Genomic DNA, 21,993 nt, shown 5'->3' on the forward strand with positions numbered 1-21,993 from the left:
GGATGAGAGTGGTTGATTAGAGAGAAGGAATGAAGAACGGTCTTAGGTATACTTAGAGGATAAAAATGATACAAGTTGACCTAGATGAGAGATTAAAAAGTAAAGGAAAAAAATAAAACCCACTTCTTAAAATTTTATTTTTAGACACCATGGTTTACAAAACTGTTACCAGGTTTTCATACATGAAACATTCCAGCACCACACATCCACCACAGTGCCCAATTCCTTCCACAACTGTCCCAGTGGTGAGCTTCCTACTGAAGAACAGTTCTCAGTTTCTGTTTTCTTTATCTATTTGTTATTCGCTTTCTATAAATCTTTTAACCAGAGCATCTTATAATGGCACTATCAAAAAGTAATGGTGGTGCTATTATAAGATGAGAACAATTACGAAAATATCAACTTTGTCAAGGGCTTTGGTCATGTTTTGTTACAATTGCCTATTATATACACAGTAGAGTTATCTGATATCTAATTCCTGAGTATGCAACTATTGAGATTTCCTGATTGCTTTTTTTCTGTTATGCAGTATTATGGCAGTAATAACTGGGGATTTCAAAATTAATTCTCCACCACAGGGATCCTTCTTCTTCTGACTTTTATGCCATACCATCTTCTCACAAAACTAAACATCAGCCAGAGAATTAGCATGAGTGGTAGAGTGCATTCCTAGCACACACAAGGTCTTGGGTTCAATCCCTGCTTTCACATGACCCTTCCAAGGACATTTAGGTATGGCCCCTGTAAAAAAAAAAGATCATTTTAATTAAAAAATAAAAGATAGTCCCCTCTTGACTTATGAGACAAGTGTGGAATTAATCTGAGACATGTAGAGAGTTGGAAAGTCATGGAGGAGTCGAAATCCTCCATTCAAACTGCAGGATTTGGGACAAATTGTAAGAGTAATGGATATAGGAATGGAGCTATAACACAGTGAAAGGGCATTTGCCTTGCACGTAACCAACCTGGTTTCGATCCCCTGCTTCCTATATAGTCCCCTGAGCATCACCAGGAGTCATTCCTGAGTGCAGAGCCAGGAGTAATCCCTGAGCTTTGCCAGGTGTGTCCCCCCAACCCCCGCCAAAAAAAAAAAAAAGATAGAGTAAAGGATAAGCCCCAAATTACAAATGTGTTAAAAAGACCTCAGCACTCATCTTTATTCTTCCAAGACAAGTCTGAGACTTGACTGCTCTTGGAGTCTGCAGCCCCACTTAAGAGGCAGCAGAGAGAAGGCGTTAAGAGCAAGGCTTTGGATGCAGGCATTCTTAGGTCAAACGCTGAGCCCACACCATGCTCACTGGAGGTCCTGGGAGAGAATGTCCCCAGGCCTGCATCCCCACCTGTTAGATTCATGCTCGCTGTGGGTCATACTCCTGGTCCAGAGTTTCCACATCTTTTCCACTCTGGTGATCACTAGGGGTTGCCGCATTTGGTTGCAGTGCTCACACATTTGGCTGTCCTGTGGCGAGAAGTCACCTGCAGTGCAGGATTTCAGACAGCCCAGCTCTCTGACTCAAACGGCACAAGTCCCAGACTCACACTCAGCAGATGTGGCAGGGCCAAGGAGGAAACTCACAGCCTCAAACTCACAAGGCAGGTGCTTTAGTCACTGCATCATCTTTCAGTGCCCTTGTTTTCTCTTTTTAAACTTCCTCTCCAGGTTCACAGGAGTGGTCAGAGAAATGACATTAAACTACACCTTGCCTGACACCTAGTAGCTGTTATGGCTCACACCTCTGCTGAGTGGTTTCTGTGATCAGTCCCAAGGAACACTAAAAGCGCAATTTACCGAGTGCCAGAGAGGAAGCACAGGGACCAAAGCACTTTTCTTGCACGTGGCTGACCATGCCTAAATCCTGGGCACCCCAAATGGTCTCCTGAGCACTGTCAGGAGGGAACACTGAGTACAGAGCAAGGAATAAGCCATGAATATGACCCAAAGTCCCCTTCCTAAGCCAACCAAACAAACAAAAAACATGTTAAGTAAAAGATATTCAACACAAAGGGGTACATAGTATGCGATTCATTTTTTGGGAGGTCAAATCCAGAGGTTCTTGGGGGACTATGCAGGATCAGGGATTAATCCCTGGGCTCCCACAAGCAAAGATGTGCTCAGCCCTTTGAAACATCTCCCTGACCCCTGATTCCTATTAGAGGAAATGAGAGATAATACAGCAGGTAAGGAGTTTGCCTTGCACACAGTCAACCTGGGCTTGATCCTGGGCACCCAAAATGGACCACTGAGCCCCACCAAGAGTGGATCCTCAGCACAGAGCCAGGAGTAAACCCTGAGTACCACCAAATATGACCCAAAAAATAAAACTAAACAAGAAAAGAAAATATTGAGAGAGGCAAATTCATAGAGACAGAAAGTATGAATGGCTTTCAGAGGTTGAGGGCAGAGGTAAGGAATGGGAAATAATTATGTAAAGGTTACAGAAGATTCTCCTGGGGGGCTTATGACAGAAAACCTTTGAAATTAAAAATTACTTTGAATGCATTGTCAATATTAAATGGTTAATTGTATGACTTGGGAATTTCACCCCAACTTATAAAAAAAAAAAAACATAAAAGAAAGGCAGGATTCCCCAACACACCTGAAGGAGTCTGTTCATGCTACTGGAACTGTGGACACCTAGTTCCAGCCTCCAGCATTCTCCCCAGGCTGTGGGGTCTAGGGTTTCATGGGGCTGGAGATACAGGGCGAAGCCTGTAGGTTGGGAGCTCACAGTTTAACTGTCCAGGAGTTCCCAGGTTCAGGGACTCAGAAAGATTATTTTCCAGAATTCTTTTTCTCCCTCGATTATGAGCATCAGAGCTGAGTAGGAACATGAGGCTGGGAAGGACAGAGCCAGGGACAAAGCTGCCTCTAGCTCCATAAAGACTGCTCAACAAATGGAAATTCAGTGGAGCTGTCAATTACCTCGGGAGGACTCGGGCCCCTGGAATGAGGTACACCTCAGAAGGGAGCAGGGTTAGAAAAGATGAAGTCATGAAATTTGCTTGTAAGTGGATAGTCATAGAGAGTATCATGCTAAATGAAATGAGTCAGAAAGAGAGGGACAGACATAGAATGACTGCACTCATTTGTGGAATATAAAATATCATAAAATGAGACTGACACCAAAGGACAGTAGGCACAAGGGCCAGGATACTGCTCCATAGTTGGAAGCCTGCCTCATGAGCTGGGGGAGAAGGCGGCTAGTAGAATAGAAAAGGGATCACTGATGGTTGGAGGAATCAGTCAGGATAGGAGATGTGTGCTGAAATTAGACAAAGGACCAAACAGGATAGCCTCTCAGTATCTTTATTGCAAACCATAATGCCCAAAAGTAGAGAGAGAGTATGGGGAAAATTGTCTGCCATAGAGTCAGGGGGAGGGTTCGGGTAGGGTAGGGGGGATAATGGGAACATTAGTGATGTAGAATGTGTGCTGGTGGAGGGATGGGTGTTTGATCATTGTATGACTAAAACTTAAACATGAAATTTTTGTAACTGTATCTCATGGTGAGTCAATTAAAAAAAAAAAGACTCCACCCTAGATATTTCAAAAGGATGCACTTCTCCGGGCCTGCTCCTAACTTCTTTTTTTATTTTTAAATTTTTTTTTTATTTTATTGAATTGCCATGAGATAGTTACAAGCTTTTGTGTTTGGGTTACAATCATTCAATGATCCTACCTTCTTTTCTTCATCCTTTGACCTGAAAGACCTAAGCTTGGTAGGGAACTGTCAATTTCTTCAAGGTCAGGATTGAATAAAGTTAATTCGCTTATTTTACAATTTAAAGATTACAGTGCCCCTCACCCCCCAAAAAAGATTACAGCCCAAAGCCAGAGAGATAGTACACCGGGTAAAGCACTTGCTCTGCGTGTAGCCAAACTGGTTTCATCCCCAGCATCGCTGCTGGTGCCCAGAGCCCTCCCAGCAGTAATTCCCAAGCATAAAACCAGGAATAAAAGCGTAACACTTCCAGATATTGCAAAAAATAAAGAAAGAAAAATAAATTAGAAGAAAAAATATTACAGTATGAGATTAGAACCTATCTGAGAACTTTCCAAAGAGATCTCCTGTAGGGCTGAAATCCACTGTTAAGTCAGTGCTTCTCCTATTTAAATGCTGTTTAAGCTAAGGAGTTTGGAAAAGATCAAGATATCTATAGTGAACACCTGCAGGTTCCCACAGCTGACAAGCCACCAAATCTCTCCTTTCTCCCCGCCTTCCATCCATATGACTATAATAGACTTCCAGTCCCCATCTTTGTTTGGTTTAACTCAATTGCCTTAGCAACAGTTGACTGAACCAAGAAGGATCACATGATTTAATCTAGCCAGTAATAGCCTTCTCCCTGAGAATCAACAATTGAGACCAAGAAAAGTTCACTCCTCAAAGCTACATGGGAACACAGAAATTGGAGAGCCAAAAGTCAGTCAGGTATTCTGGCCTATGACCTAGCTGTGGTCAATTGCTCCTAAAACGACTTCCAGTCAGCTACAACTTCTGGGCTTCATGCTCCTGTGTCAGCCCCCACCACTAAATGTGGGATAAGGTAAAGATAAAGGTAAAGGCCCTCCCGTTGTTCATCAATTTGCTCGAGCGGGCCCAGTAACGTCTCCATTGGAGATTTTGTTGTTTCTGTGTTTGGCATATCGAATACATCACGGGTGGCTTGCCAGGCTCTGCCGTGCGGGTGAGATACTGTCGGTAGCTTGCCGGGCTCTCCGAGAGGGGCAGAGGAATCGAACTCGGGTCGGCCATGTTGGCTGCGTGCAAGGCAAACGCCCTACCTCTGTGCTGTATTCAATTACAAAAGGCTGTAATTTCCATCTTGCTCCTTCTCTGTTTTGTCACAGTTTACTCACTCTCCAGAAGCAAACTGCCATATTCTGGATTGTTCTATGATGCAGTGAACATGACTAGAACCGAGGGTGGTTTCTAATAGCTAGCAAGAAAGAATGTCTCTCAGTCCAACCACAACCCAGAAAATGAATCCTGTCAGAATACACACCATGATCTTGGAAAGATCTTTTCAGAAAGTTCTCACAGACTCTTTCCCCAGTTGAACTGAGGTCCTTGTGGCTCCACCTAATACCTGTTATTGCAGCCTGTGGGGCCAGAAAGCCAAGCTTAGCTGCCTCAGATGCATGATCTACAGGAACTATGATATAATAAGTGAGGTGTTAAGTCATCAAGCTTGGATATAATTTATTAAACAGCAGTAGATGACTAATAAATGATTTGAAAAGATAAAGAAAGCTAAGAATACAAAAAGAGACTAGAAAGATCCACAAAGAGGAGAAATGAAAAGCAGAAAGAAGCTCATCGTTCCCCCTGGATTGGGTGCATAGAGGAAGACCAGTTAGAAGCCTTTGCTGTCATTCAGGAAAGAATGAAGTAGCTTAAAGCAGGGCAAGTGCAATGCCCTTTTCTGTCAGGGAGAAAACTGAGAGCAAATTATCAGGGAGAAAAAGCAAGACATTCATGTCATTTTAACATATGGCCAATTACTATATAAGATCATGATATAATTCAACTCAGCAGATGCATATGGACCTGTGTGTATTCCTCAGGGCTGCAAAAATGAGAAAGACCAGCTTCCTGTTCCCAGGGGCTCAGTTTGGGGCTCCCTTTGGCCTGTGAGCTATTATATTTGAAGAGAAAAGGAAGTGAGGATTTGTGTCAGGGAGGGTGACAGAGAAGCTTCTCAGAGGAGACATGAACACAGCACACCTACAGAAAGTGTGTTTCTGTGGAACGACAGGACATAAAGGAAACTTGGAATAAGAAAGTAAGTGCAGTTCTTGTCTTCCTTATCGTTCTTCTGGGACTGTCACTGTCTGTCACTGTCCTCTCGTTGTTCATCGATTTGCTCGAGCAGGCCCAGTAACGTCTCCATTTTGAGACATGTTGTTAGTGTATTTGGCATATTGAATACGTCACGGGTAGCTTGCCAGGCTTTGCTGTGCAGGCTAGATACCCTCAGTAGCTTGCTGGGCTCTCCGAGAGCAGCAGAGGAATCGAACCTGGCTTGGCCAGGCTGGCTGCGTGCAAGGCAAATGCCCTACCACTGTGCTATTGCTCCCATAATAATATAAGATTTTCTTTAATGTAAAGGAGTACATTCCGAGGAACAGTTCTTCTCCAGTGTTGAAAATGGCGTGATGTAATTGATGCCTTCTTGTCTCGGTCAGACCAATGATGTTGTACTTGATCTTTCACGCTTGTACCATCAGGTCCTCAATGGATCCATCTGATGACAGCATACATGCATTGAAAGTATAGACAATCATTTTTGTCTTTCAATTGGTTTGAGACTCTTTGTGTTCCTAGAACGAACAGACGCCATTGGGCTATACTAGCATGCGACAGGGATGAATGGAGACGTTACTGGCACCTGTTAGAGCAAATCGATGAGTAACGAGAAATCAAGTGATCAAGTGATCAAGTGATCAAGTAAAGGAGTAGAAAGAATTTTGATCAAGGACTGAAGGACTCTATGGAGGCCATTTGCAAGGTTCCATGCAGCTTCTGAGCACTTTCAAAAATATCCCAGGCCAAAAACAGGGACCAGGAGGACTGGTCAGTGATTGGAAATTACCACAAGTGTGTGTCGGGTGGAGGGTAGTTAAGATAGAGGAGGGTCCAGTATGGGTAACCTTTCAGCATCTGTATTGCAAACCATAATTCCTAAAATGAGAGAAAAAAAGGAGAAAGAGAGACAGAGAGAGAGAGAAAGAGAGAGAGAGAAAGAGAGAGAGACCGTAGAGCAGGCTGGGGTAGGGGGATTTGACGTGGGCAGGGGGGAGGGAAACTGGAGACACTGGTGCTGGGAAATTACACTGGTGGAGGGATGGGTGTTGGAACATTATATGACTAAAATCCAATCATGAACAGCTTTGTAATGCTCTATCGCACAGTGATTCAATTAAAATAAATAAATTAATAATAATAATTAATTAATTAAATTAAAATCAAAACCAAAACATCTCAGGCCTGAACCCATGCAAAAAACAGAACCCCTGACTGAGACAGAGATGAGCAAAGGCTCTGAAGACAGACATCTGTCAGCTACAAGACCTTGTCCACATTAGTCTTTCCCAGCATGAGGTTCTTCGCAGACAAGAAGAAATGATGAACTTTGTTGAAGGGATTAAATTAAGTAATATGACAATGTTTCTCAAGTAGGAATACACGAATATCTTCTAGAGCTAAGGATGTAACTCAGTGGTAAAGAACATGCCTTGCAGGTATGAGGCCATGAGTTAAACCCGTGGCACCACACACACACACACACACACACACACACACACACACACAATTACAATTTTGAAGATGGGCATGGCGGGAATCCTAGTGGTGCCTGGGAATTCAGGAGACTCTCCCAGTGATTCTCAATCTGGCAATGCACAGAAGTACCAGGAATCAAACTCAGAAGCACCAGGAATCTTTTAACATGAAGGACTCTAGTCCTTTGCGCTATCTCCCCAACCCCACTCTCAATATTTCTAAAACTATATGTTAAATGGAAGTTTGTTCAATTTCATAACATTCTATATAAACATACTTTAGATCACTTGGTTGACTACCCCGTAACTAAGTTCTAGGAAATTCCTGCTGTGAGAAGGTTGATGCCATTTGAACAAGTGTTGGCACAAAGACTTGTGCTGTTAATGACCTTAGACTGAGTGAGAAAGGAGAAAAGGACAGAGAGAGAGAGAAAGAGGCTTAATATGGAGATACTGCTTTGAGTTAAAGATAGGCCAACTAATATCACAGCACGTTGTACAAATGGAAGCTCCCAAATGGTTCGGTAGTTAAATAGAGAGATAAGTGGGAGAATTGAGTCATCACTCGGTACAGGAAAGCAGTGATGTGACACAGTCACCCACCACAACTCACAGTATGAGCAGCTACTTAGTTTCAACAAACATCCTCATCTGTCACATTAAATAAATGATGTTGTCTTGAATTGTTTGGTTCTGTACTTTTGTTTGCACTTAGCTTATAAATTTCTTTGTGTCTTGTAGTTGCTGGAACGCTGCAGGCACAAGGAACAAAACCTGGTTGTATGTCATTACATAGTTAGGAAGTCAAATTATTTTGTAAATAATGCCAGGAATCCATGAAAGAATACCTTTTTTTTATTAAAAAAATTTTTAATAGTGAGACATCATGAGGTACAGTTGCAGACTTATACATTTTTGTGCTTGGGTTTCAATTATGCAATGATCAAATACCCATCCCTCCACCAGTGCCCATTTCCCACCACCACGGATCACAGTATCCCTCCCACCCCCCATCCTCCCCATCCCACCCTGTCTCTGTGGCAGGGCATTCCCCTCTGTTCTCTCTCTCCTTTTGGGTGTTGTGGTTTTCAAAAGAAACATTGAGTGGCAATCATGTTTGGTCTATAGTCTACTTTCAGCATGCTTCTCCCATCCTGAATACCTTTTGAAGGAGAAGGAGAAGGAGAAGGAGAAGGAGAAGGAGAAGGAGAAGGAGAAGGAGGAGAAGAAGCCATGGGTTAATCAGATTTTAAAACCCATTGCCTCTTTTGCAACGCTAAAAGTGGACTATAGACCAAACATAATAGACACTCAATGCCTCTCTTGAAAAACACAGGACCCAAAATGAGAGAGAGAGAGAGAACAAGGGGGAATGCCCTGCCACAGATGCAGGGTGGGATGGGGGGTATGGGGGGTGGGAGGGTTGCTGGGACCTGTGGTGGTGGAGGATGGGCACTGGTGGAGGGATGGGTACTTGATCATTGTATAACTGAAACCCAAGCACAAAAATTTGTAAGTCTATAACTGTACCTCACGGTGTTTCACTAATAAAAAAATTAAAAAATTAAAAATTAAAAAAATTAAAATAAAAATATATAAATAAAATTTAAAAAAGAAAAAAGAAAAAAAGAAAAAAATACGAGGTAAGCCATGTGAAATGTTTAGATTAGCATGTAGAAAAGGCAATTAAGAAATCTGAAAGAGAATGCTCTGGCGCCAGGTCCAGGCAAGAGGGCTGAAACACACCTAACTCTGGGTCCAGTTAAGACAGTATCCATACATCTGGCTCTGGGTTCAGGTAAGATGGCGTACATGCACTTTTCCCTGTTTCTCCCACCATAGATGTGAAGCTTGAACAGAATGTATGGAGCAGCTCTTTGAGAACACTTAGAACCAAGGGTGCGTATACCATTTTTTCTATCTGCCAACCTCCAGTCTAGACTCAATGCAACCCAAAATCCAGAAGGGGTACTGGCAAGAGAGTGAGCTAGAGGAGAAGCTTCACACTTCTGATTTAGGGCTTATGTAAGGGAACCCCCCTACAATGTTCAGAATACACAAATCCATTACCTTTTTCCCCTCCCTCCACTCAATTCTATCTCAAAACAATTTCATTAGCAGCACAATCCTGTAAACATCAAAATGCAGAGAGAGAAGAATGTTCCTCTGAATGTTCTTGTTGTCTCACAAGAACAACATGAATGTCTGTGGCTTTGTTTCTCTCTGTCCTTCCTCTTCTTAGACCCAAACATGAGTGCCTGTGAAAGTTGGTGGTGAAACATAGTAGATAAATCTTCAGAATAATGACTGGGACTCATGCAGAAAGAGTCCTAAGTCCTAGAGGCCCAGGAAATGACAGGGAAAGTCATTGAGGAGGAAAAGATTGGGAAAATAACCCCACAGAATTGATTATGAAATCCTGATCTGCCTCCAAGCTGTGTATACATGGATCCACTCCTAATCAGCACGTCACAGACTGAGAGCACTAATGCAACAAATATGTCACCCCAGGATACAGAGAAGTTCCTGGGTGACACACCCATGGGAGTCACTCAAGTAGCACGCAAAGAATTTTAAAAACAAACTGACACTGAGTGTAATGTAGTCTATTCAGATGTTGCTCTACACAGATAGCCTATTCAGATAAAGCTTTGCACCTGAAATGTATAAAATACATACTTGTAATATTAAAAATCAAAATTATGTTCATTTGAAAATTACAACCCACAAGAAATGAGTTGGAGCTTAGTGCTCAAGTCCAACCAGATCCACTGGCTCATGAAACAAAAATATTAATATTCTCCATAAAAGTGAATTTTAAAAAACAGAATCTCTAAGAAAACAGACAACTCAGAGTAACTTCATATGTCAAAGGCCTGAAAATTTTCAGTTCACTAGGGAAAAGACAGTATCTGTCAACACCAAGGAGACACAAATATTGGGATTATCTGATACTTTAAAGCAGTTATTATAAGACATCCCAAAATATAATCGTCAACACATTGGAAATTAAGATAAAAATATAAATTCTGGAACTAGAGAAATATTGGTCAAAGCACTTGTCTTGCATATAACCATATAACATACCCAGATGTAGGAAAGGAAGTAAAATGAAATTCTAAATGTCTAGATAGTATACACAAGTCAAGAAAGGGAAATCAGAGAAACATAACAAAGGGTATAAAATAATAAAATTGTAGATCTAAACAAACTTCAGCACCCTATATGTTCCTTTGAGCCTCTCCAGAAGTTATCCCTAAGATAATACATTAAGGGAAACAACAAAATGGAAAGTTCATACATTAAAAAGTATATTATGGGGGCTGGAGCCATAGCACAGCGGGTAGGGCATTTGCCTTGCACACAGCCGACCTGGGTTCGATTCCCAGCTTCATATATGGTCCCCTGAGCACTGCCAGGGGTAATTCCTGAGTGCATGAGCCAGGAATAACCCCTGTGTATTGCTGGATGTGACCCAAAAAGAGAAAAAAAAAGTATAGTATGGACTCAATAGCAGAATGGAGATGACAGAGGAAAGAATCAACAAACTGGAAGAGAGGAATAAAATGATCTCAAATGAACAACAAAGGTAAATGAAAATTGTGTAAATAAATAGAGTTGTGGAGCTGGAGAGACAGCATAGGAGTTAAGGCACTCGTTCTCATGAGACTAATCCCAGCTTAAATCCTGGAACCACATATGGTCCTCTGAGGACTGCCATGAGTGATCAAAGCACAGACCCAGGAGTAAGGCCTGAGTACCACCAGATGTGTCCAAACCCCTCCCTCCAAATGAATAGAACATTAAGAATTCATGGAACACTAATTGATGGTCTAATATTTATATCATTAGAGTCCTGAAGAGGAAAAATACCAGGCTGCTGAAAGCTGAAGAAATAATAGCTGAAACCTTTCTAAATTAAGAAAAAGAAATAAATTTACGAATCAAGGAATTTAGCAAATCCAAATCAGTTTGCCAAAACCCACTTCCAAATACACCAAATCCCAAACCCACTTCCGAATACATCATAATCAAGTTTCTGAAACTAGATACAAAATAGAAATCTTGGAAATAACCAAAGAAAACAACATAATCTCTATTAGAAACCAATGATTCGAATGATTGTGGATTTGTTGAGACCATGGAGACAGTGGAGTGCCTTTTCTATAGTACTGAGAGAAAAGAATAATCAGTCAGACTCCATACTCATCAAAAAATACTCTTCATCAATTAACAATTTCTTCTCTGGTTGAAGAAAAATCAAGAGGATTTTTCACCAATAGACCTGCTCAAAAAAAAAATAAATACTAAAGGAAAGCTCAGAGAGAAGTAAAATAATAACAGAAGAAAATTCTGAACATCAGAAGGAAGTATAACTCAATTGGAGAGAATGCAACAGACTAAACATATGCAAAGCCTATGGGAGACCTCAATTCCATCCCTGGCCTTATATGCCCCCACCCCAACACTGCTGGAGGTGACCCCTGAGCCCAGGGCTAGAAATAAGGCCCAAAAACCACTTCATGTGGAAAAAATATCATTAAAAAATAAATCCATTCGGATTTCTTCTTTGGGAAAGTATCTGTTCATTTTGTTGCCCCATTTTTTGATGGGGTTGGATGTTTTCTTCTTGTGGAGTTCAACCAGTACTTGTATATCCTTGATATCAACCCCTTGTCGGATGTGTATTTGGAGAATATCCTTTCCCTTTCTGTAGACTGTCTTTGTATTTTGGTCACTGTTTCTCTGGAGGTGCAGAAGCTTCATAGTTTAAGATAGTCCCATTTATCTATCTCTGTTTTCACTTGCTCGGCCAGTGGCCTGGCATCTTTGAAGATACCATTAGCTTCAATGTCATGGAGGGTTTTGCCAACTTTATCTTCAATGTACCTTATGGATTCTGGTCTGATGTTGAGGTCTTTAATCCATTTTGATCTTACTTTTGTACATGGGTGTAAGTCTACAACTATACCTCATAGTGTTTCACCAATAAAAATTTAAGGGAAAAAACAAAAAATAAATAAATAAATAAATCCAGAAGGAAGAACAACACAAAGAGATAAGCTGGTTTTATATAAGCTACTGTTCTTTTAAGTTCTTTTAAAATCCATTTGTTAATCAAAATTAGAATTAAAATTTCATCTGGCAAAGCAAAGCTTTCATTGTCTACAGTTGTGACACAGAAGACAATATAAAATAAAACAGGAATAACCGAGGGGCTTATGTGGTAAGATTTCTATATCCTACCTGGAATGGTAAGCCAGTGGTTCTATACCGTTGTGAAAATTAAAGAGGTATATACCTCCTAGGGTAACTATTGAAAAACGTACAGAGGTACAGAGATATGCTCAACAGTAAAGGAAGTAAAATGAAATTCTAAAAGAAGGTATAAAGCAATAAAATTGTAGATCTAAACACTTGATCACTTGATCACTTGACTTCCTGTTACTCATCGATTTGCTCGAGTGGACGCCAGTAATGTCTCCATTCGTCCCTGTCACATGCTAGTGTAGCCCAATGGCGTCTGTTCATTCTAGGAACATAAAGAGCCTCAAACCGATCGTTTAGGGTCTTGACGAAGAAGTCTGACCATCTTGTAGGTGGGCAGCCACACTGTCTTTTGACATTCCGTGGAATCCAGTTGGTAACAGCTCTAGTCCAGCTGTCATCTCCAAATCAAACAAAAAAATGATCTAAACAAAAAATGTATCAATAGTTACATTAAGTGTCACTGTCACTGTCACTGTCCTCCCATTGTTCATCGATTTGCTCAAGCGGGCCCAGTAACGTCTCCATTGTGACAGTTGTTACTGTGTTTGGCATATTGAATATGCCACCGGTAGCTTGCCAGGCTTTGCCATGGGGGCGAGATAATCTCGGTAGTTTGCCGGGCTCTCCGAGAGGGGTGGAGGAATCGAACCCAGCTCGGCCGGGCTGGCTGTGTGCAAGGCAAACGCTCTATTGCTGTGCTAAGTGAAATAGTTTAAATATGTCAATTAAAGATAGGCCTTTTTTCAGGGAACAGGGGGCAGAGGGAATGGGAGAGGGTTGGGATGCACCAGGCAGTACTTAGGGGCTATTCCTGGTTCTGTGTTCAGAAGTGACCCTTGGGGATGCTGGATAAGTGCTATCATTGCTAGTATTGTAAAATTGTAAAGCATGGTGATTAAAACAATAAAATTTTTTGAAACAATAATAAACCTGAAAGGATATAAAAAGGCATCCCATGATAACACTAAACAGAAGAAAGTCAAAGTGGTTACATTAATATCACACACAGAAAAATATTTTAGAAATGAGAAAATTATCAAGGACAAATTACCCAGAAGAAATAGCAATCCTAAAGGTGTAACCTAATAATAGAACTGTGAAACACACATACATTGAAACTGATAAGAACTGAAAGAAGTAGACAAGTCTATAATTATAATTCACTTCAACACTCTTAATGACAAATAGAACTAGTAAACAGAAAACCAGCAAGAATATAAAACTAAGCAGGCACCATCAGCCAACTACATCAAACTGACATTTATAGAGCACTCACTGAACATTCTCCTAAATAGCACGTTTCACCCAAGAATAGCAGAATACATATTCTTGGAAAATCTACAGAGATAGAACACGTTGTAAGTCATAAAATAAACCTCAATAGATTAAAAAGCATTGAAACAAAACTAAGAATAATGGAATGAAATAAGATCAGGAACAGTGATGGGTAGTGCTCTGGAATTACGTGCATGAGAAACCATTATTACTAGTAATTTAAACAATGGGCTGGAGTGATAGCACAGCGGGTAGGGCCTTTGACTTGCACGCTGCCAACCCGGGTTCGATTCCTCCCTCCCTCTCAGGCAAGCTACCGATAGTATCCCGCCCGCACAGCAGAGCCTGGCAAGCTCCCCATGGCGTATTCAATATGCCAAAAACAGTAACAACAAGTCTCACAATGGAGACGTTTACTGGTGCCCACTTGAGCAAATCGATGAACAGTGGGAGGACAGTGCTACAGTGCTACAGATTTTAAGCAATAAAATCTCAAAATTAATAAATTAAAAATGGTAAAATTAAAAAAAAAGATGGGGGGGGAAACCCAGGGACCAGAGCAATAGCAGGGAGGGTGTTTGCCTTACATGAAGTCAACCCTACTTCAATCCCCGGCATCCCATATCATCCCCCAAGCACTGCCAGGAGTAATTCCTGAGTGCAGAGCCAGGAGTAACCCCTGAGCATCACTGGGTGTGATCTCCACCGCCCTAAACAAACAAAAAAAAAAAAAAACATGATCAGGGGCAAGAAAGAGTACAGTAGAGAGGCACTTGCCTTGCACACAGCTGATCTGATTTCGACCCTTGGCAGCCCACATGTTTCTCCAAGCACCACCAGGAGTGCTCCTTGGGCACATGAGCACTGCCAGTGCAAGTCCCCCACTTTAAAAAAAAATGTTTTAAAAAAATTAACTACAGAAAATTGCAGGAATACCTATAAGCATGTATAAATTAAACAACAGGTTTCCAAATGACCCAGGGTTGAAAGCGAAGTCTCAAAGGAAATTAGAAAATATTTTTAACAAATAAAAAATACAATGTATGTGACTTGAACTTTACTTATGGAGAAATTGATAGCACTCAATCATTATATTAGAACATAATCAAAGTCTCTAAATTTTCACATTAAGTAATGAGGAAAAGAAAAATAAAATAAACAAAAGGCGAGTCAAAAAAAGGAAATTGAAAGGCTGAGAATGTAACTGAAGGGGCACTTGTCTTGCATGTATGACTCCCTCAGTTCCATCCATGGTGGTGCCAAAAAAAAATGTCAAAAAATAAAAACAGAAATCAGTAAAATTGAAAATGGCAAAAGGTAAATCAATAAAAGAATTTAATCTCAATAAAGTAAAGTAAAGGCCCTCCCGTTGATCATCGATTTGCTCGAGCGGGCCCAGTAACGTCTCCATTGGAGACTTTGTTGTTACTGTGTTTGGCATATCGAATACGTCACAGGGAGCTTGCCAGGCTCTGCCGTGTGGGCAAGATACTCTCGGTAGCTTGCCGGGCTCTCCGAGAGGGGCAGAGGAATCGAACTCGGGTCGGCCATGTTGGCTGCGTGCAAGGCAAATGCCCTACCACTGTGCTATCGCTCCAGCCCTTAATAAAACTGAAAAACTTCTGTATGCATAGATTTTACAACTGAAATAAAATGGACCTATTCTTCAATAGACACAAACTACTCAGATTTAACCATGATAAAATAGATAACCTAAAGTAATACTATATTGATAAAATCTAATTTATGGTTTAAAATATACTCTCCCACTCCCCCACCCCCGCAAAAGCAGGATATGTGCACTGGTGAAGGTATGAGTGTCGCAACATTGTATGACTGAAACTCAGACATAAACAACTTTATACTTGTGTATCACACAGTAATTCAAAATAAAATAAAACAAAATGCCTCCTAAAAGAGTAATCCACATAACTAGGTGGTTCCACTGGTAAATTCTACCAGCTGCTTTGTGTGTGTGTGTGTGTGTGTGTGTGTGTGTCACACCCAGCGATGCACAGGGGTTACTCATGGTTCTACATTCAGGAATTACTCCTGGCATTGCTCAGGGGACCATATAGGATGCTGGGAATAGAACCCAGGTCAACCACATGCAAGGCAAAAACCCTACCTGTTGTGCTATTGCTTCAGCTCCCTCTACCAACTGTTTAAAGAAAAATTAATACCAATTTTACAAAGCTGTTCATGATTGGGTTTCAGTCATGCAATGTTTCAATACCCACAATATTGTCTAGAGAAATAGAAGAGAGGCTGCACTCAGCAGTGAAGAATCCCAGAGGGCACCACAACACCAGAGAATTCTCTGGGCCTCAAACCAAGCCGATATCACCGGGGTGCCCCAAATGGAGCAGGTGAAGTCTCCCCGCCTTCTCCAGATGGAATCCTGGCAACCATGAGCTTCTACAAGCATGGCTTCGATATGTGAGTCCCAGGACTATTCCTCCGACCTTTCCTGATATACAAAGTGACCAATGGAAAATAGATGACCTAGCATCTGCCCGTAGAAGGCAGGCTTGAATAGTGGTGCGAATATCCAAGCAAAATATAATGCCCCAAACTATAGAGGGAATATCTGAGCAATTGTCTGCTGTAGAGGCAAGGTAAAAACTGAGATGGAAATGGAGGGGATAATGGGTATATTTGGTGGTGGAACATTTGCACTGGCGAAGGAATGGGTGGTCAATCATTGTATAGCTGAATATCAAACATAAAAGCTTTGTAACTGTATCTCGTGGCGGCCCATGCTTCTGGACTGTGAAGTAAACTATGGCCCCATGTCATCCCAGGGGAGAGAGAGCATTGTCCTTTAGGATTTCTTCCCCTCAGCAGCATGGTGACTGCCATCTTTCAGAGCCTATTGGACTGAGAAGTACATGCCTGCGGTAACGAGACATGTGGGGCCTCATGGGATGAGGGCTGGAAGCGGCCCTTCTCCCTACCCTGAGACCCCGAGTTGCTGTTCATGAATGGCTTCTGAATGGCCATGATCCCAGAGGCACACATTCCAATCCCGGAACTCAGCAGCTTCTGGCAGAAATCCTTCCAGACTTAATTACTAAAATATCAGAAATTCAAAATTGCGCAGCTGCTATTGTGGCCACGTGACATCATATGCTCTTCATTATATGCAACAGCAAACAAATTATCTAGTGATGCATTCTCGGCAGGTCTGAATGTTGGGAGAAAATTCCAAATAATAATGGTGGGTGTTCTGTTGAAAAATTGAATGTAATCAAAGTAGAGAGAGAGTAAAGTGAAAATCATCGGCCACACTGGCAGGGGGAGGGGTGGGATAGGGGGTATACTGGGGTTCTTGGTGGTGGAAAATGTGCACTGGATGGGTGTTTGATCATTGTATGACCAAGACTTAAACTGAAAGTTTTATAACTGTTCTCACATGATTCAACAATTAAAAACAAAAAGTAGAAGAGAAAGCATTTTTTTCTTGATTAACAAAGTTTACAATAACTTCATATGCAAAAAAAAAATTGCATTACTTCTCCCCATCCCATCCTCCAGTAAAAGAAAGAAAAGGAAAGATAGAAAAAGAAAAAACAATCTCGTGAATGTAGACATAAAATTCTTTAAAATACATATTAGCAAATTATACCTGGGAAAATACAGAAAGAATAAAATACCACACTTTCATCCTCTTAACAAGTTTAGTTTTGTAGACCAACACTCAAGGCCTGTTATCACTGCCATTTTTAATTTCCTTATTATGTTTCTTTATACTTCACAACTAAAAGTATTTTCCTTTGCCCTTTGATTCACTTTGTTCAGCATAATACTGTCCAGTTCCATCCATAAAGTAGTGAACTACTGGATTTCATCTTTATGTTTTGCTTTTTTGTTTTATGGCCACATACAGTGGTGCACAAGGGTTTCTCCTGGGTCTCACTCAGGAATTATACTTGGCAGCATTTGGGGGAACATCTGTGGTGCCAGAAATTGAACCTGGGTTGGCTATATGCAAAGCAAGCACCTTACCCACTGTATTGTTTCTCTGGCCCTGAATTTTATCTTTTCTTATAGCTAAGTAGTTTTCCATGGGTGTGCATATACCACAATTTCCTTATCCACTCATCTCTTCTTGGGCATTTGGGTTGTTTCCAGGTTACTGGCTATTGAAAATAGCACTGCAAAGAACATAAGAGTGCAAATAGTGTTTTCAAGTTAATGGTGTGTGTGTGTGTGTGTGTGTGTGTGTGTGTGTACGTGTATGTGTGTATGTGTGTGTTTTCTTGGAGTGAATCCCCAGAAGTGGAATTGCTGGGTATGATGCTCAATTCTTAATTTTCTTTTTTTCGCTGTCTCCATACTGTTTTCCACAGAGGCTGAACCCCCTAGTAACAGTGGATAAAGGCTCCATTTTCCCCACATCCCTTTCATAGCTGATTTTTTCTACTCTTTTTGAAATATGCTATTATCACTGGTATGAGGTAATATCTCATTGTCACTTGCATTTCCCTAATGATAAGTAATAAACAGCACTTTTCATATGCCTATTGATCAACTGTATATCTTGAAGAGGTGGCTACTTATTTCTTTTTCTTTTCTTTTTTTTTTATAGTAGGTTTCTTGTTTTTGTTTTTTGCTGTTAAGTTTTGCTGTTCAGTGCTTTGTTAATCGTGGGTAGCAGCCCTTTGTCAATTCACCACCTTGTGGTGAGTAAATATTTTTCTTCCACTCAATATGGTAGTGGTTTCTATTTATTCTAGTCATCACTTATTTCACAGGTCAGGACTTTCTCGGTTTCATGTAGTCCCATTTTTCAAATTTTTGCCTTTGTTTTGCGCCAATGACACCAAGTCATTAAAGATATCCCTGAAGTTAAGACCCTGAAGAGTACTGTGCATTTTTCTAAATGTATTTTTTAGATTCAGGTCTAATGTTGAGGCCTTTTATACATTTTGAATTAACTTTTGTGCCTGATTACTTTTTTTAATGTGACTAACCAGTTTTCTCAGCACTATTTGTTGAAGAGGCTTTCCTTGCTCCATTTCACGAACCTGTCTTCTTTGTCATATATCAACTTTTCATATGTCTAAGGATTTATCTCTGAACTTGGTTCTATTACGTTTATCTGCAAGTCTGTATTCCAATACCACACAGTTTTGATTACTGCACCTTTCTAGTATAATATAACACTGGGACAACAAAAGCCTCACATCTTCTCTCCCAGGTATTTTATTTCAAGAATGGGAGGAGGGACAATAGTGAATGGATTTGCTTCTTCTTTCTTCCACCTTATTGTTTGCATACAGAAATACAACTAAATTCTGATATTAATTCTGAAGCCTCACTGTATAGGCCTATTGTTTCTAGGAGGTTTAAAAAAAAACGGGGTGGGGCTGGAGCGATAGCACAGAGGGTAGGGTGTTTGCCTTGCACACAGCCAACATGGCCGACCCAGGTTCGATTCCCAGCATCCCATATGGTCCCCCCAGCACCGCCAGGAGTAATTCCAGAGTGCATGAGCCAGGAGTAACCCCTGAGCATCGCCGGGTATGACCCAAAAAGCAAAATAAATAAATAAATAAATAAATAAATAAATAAAATGGGGTGGGGGTTTCACTTATACTCAGGAGTTACTCCTGACTCTAAACTCAGGGATCACTCCGCAGTTCTCACAGAACAATATGGGATGCCTGGGATCAAACACAGTGTTGCCATGTGAATGGAAATTGTCTTATTCACTGTACTATCTCTCCAGCCTCTCTCTAAGAGGGTTTTGATGGCCTCTTTAGGATTTTCTATATAGAAAATAGGATTTTCTATAGTAGAATAGTGTGAGTTTGACTTTTGAGGTGGTGGGTATAAGCTCCAAAGATACCGGAGCTCTGTTATTATTTTTGCCGTTGTTGCTTTTGTTTTGCTTGGCATTTGGAGTCCAATAGCATACTACATCTCTAAAGTAGATGACAAAAGGTATGTTCTTCTGATTTTTTTCTATGCATTTTTCAATTTGAAATCTTATGTATGCACTTAATTTGTTTGAAATTAGGTTTTGTGTATAGTATTAGAAAGTGGGGGTGGGGGAGGAAAGAGCGGACCCCAGAGAGCCCTGAGCAGCACAGTGGGGAGGGAGTTGGCATTGCATGTGGCCAACCCAGTTCGATTCCCAGCATCCTATATGGTTCTCCCCCCACTCCTGCCCAGCACCGCCAGAAGTAATTCCTGAGTGCAGAGCCAGGAGTAACCTCTGTGCATCACTGGGTGTGACCCAAAAAGAAAGAAAATAAAAGGAGCGGATATGGTTTCATCAACAGGAATGACACCAAGGAAGATGTCTTTGTACACCAGACTGCCATAAAAAAGAATAACCCCAGGAGGTACCTTCGCAGTGCAGGAGATGGAGAGACTGTGGAGTTTGATGTGGTTGAAGGAGAAAAGGGTGCGGAGGTAGCAAATGTTACAGGCCTTGGTGGAGTTCCAGGGACAGGCAGTAAACATGCGGCAGATGGGAACCATTATAGATGCTATCCACATCACAGGGGTCCTCCACGCAATTACCAGCAGAATTACCAGAATAGTGAGAGTGGGGGGAAAGAATGAGGGATCAGAACGTGCTCCCGAAGGCCAGGCCCAACAACGCCGACCCTACCACAGACGACGGTTCCCACCTTACTACATGCGTGCAGAGACCCTCTGGGCGTCGGCCACAGTATTCCAACCCTCCTGTGCAAGGAGAAGTGATGGAGGGCGCTGACTACCAGGGTGCAGGAAAACGAGGTAGACCAGTGAGGCAGAACATGGATCCAGGTTATAGACCACCGATTCCGCAGGGGGCCTCCTCACCAAAGACAGCCTAGAGAGGCTGGCAATGGAGAAGATAAGGAAAATCAAGGAGATGAGACCCAAGGTCAGGATCCACCTCCACCGTTGGTACCGCCGCAACTTCAGTTACCGATGCAGACGCCCAGAAAACCCTAAACCACAAGATGGCAAAGAGACAAAAGCAGCCGATCCACCAGCTAAGAATCCGTCCCTCCCTTCCCGAGGCTGAGCAGGGTGGGGCTGAGTAAATGCCGGCTTACCATCTCTAACATCATCCGGGTTAGTCATCCAACAGGAAGAAATGAATATGAAATTCCAGCAATAAGAAATTAACAAAAGATTGGAGATGAACACCTTAAAAGTGCTTGCTTTTTGCCCATTGACCAGATAACCAGAACTATCTGCCTTATCTATGCAGCGTGGGGTTTTTATTATTTTTTTACCTAAAGATGTCTCTTTTTTTTTTCTTTTTTGGGTCACACCCAGGGATGCACAGGGGTTACTCCTGGTTCATGCATTCAGGCATTACTCCTGGAGGTGTTGGGGGAACCATATGGGACGCTGGAAATCCAACACTGGTTGGCCACATGCAAGGCAAATGCCCTACCCGCTGTGCCATCACACCAGCCCCAAGATGTCTCTTTTGGTAATGACAAACGTGTTTTTAGAAGTAATACTGTCCTCCCGTTGTTCAGCAATTTGCTCGAGCGGGCCCAGTAAGGTCTCCATTTTTTTGAGACTTGTTGTTACTGTGTTTGGTATATTGAATATGTCATGGGTAGCTTGCCAGGCTCTGTCATTCAGGGAGAGATACTCTCCTTAGCTTGCTGGGCTCCCCGAGAGGGGCGGAGGAATCAAATCCAGCTCGGCAAGGCTGGCTGCGCGCAAGGAAAACGCCTTACGGCTGTGCTATCACTCCAGCCCACAAGAAGTCTCGAGCAAATCGATAAAAAACGGGAGAACAGTGTTTTAGAAACAGAAAAAAAAAAAAGCCTGGCTTTTCTCAATACACCTTTAAAGGTTTTTTAAATTGTTTCATATCTGGTCAATTTGAGATTTTTTAAGAACCTCATTTTTAATTTGTAATAAAAAGTTTCACCAAATGGGAAAGTAATATAGAAACCAGCTAAACTCAACAAACAAAAGCAGTGACACAGAAGCCTCGACTTGCAAGAAACAGCTTAGCAAATACTCAGACAAGGATTTCATATGAGATACCACAGTTTTCACAAATTTTCTTTTACTGAAGTATTTTTGATAATTCCATTAGCCATTTAGTAGTTACAAGAAATATAAAATAAATTATTGTGTGCCTGATAAGGGGACAGGCTTGGGGAAAATGGGAACAGTAGTGGAGGGAAGGT

The 21,993-nt window shown here is 41.5% G+C and overlaps 1 pseudogene; it reads left to right on the forward strand.

The window, feature by feature from the left end:
- LOC130041264 (Y-box-binding protein 1-like) overlaps nucleotides 1-21,008 on the forward strand; it is a 179,064-nt pseudogene extending 158,056 nt beyond the window's left edge.
- The last annotated feature ends 985 nt before the right edge of the window (nucleotides 21,009-21,993 follow it).

This window comes from Sorex fumeus, unplaced genomic scaffold (assembly GCF_029834395.1).
Source record: "Sorex fumeus unplaced genomic scaffold, SorFum_2.1 ptg000098l, whole genome shotgun sequence".
In the NCBI taxonomy this organism is placed as follows: Eukaryota; Metazoa; Chordata; class Mammalia; order Eulipotyphla; family Soricidae; genus Sorex; species Sorex fumeus.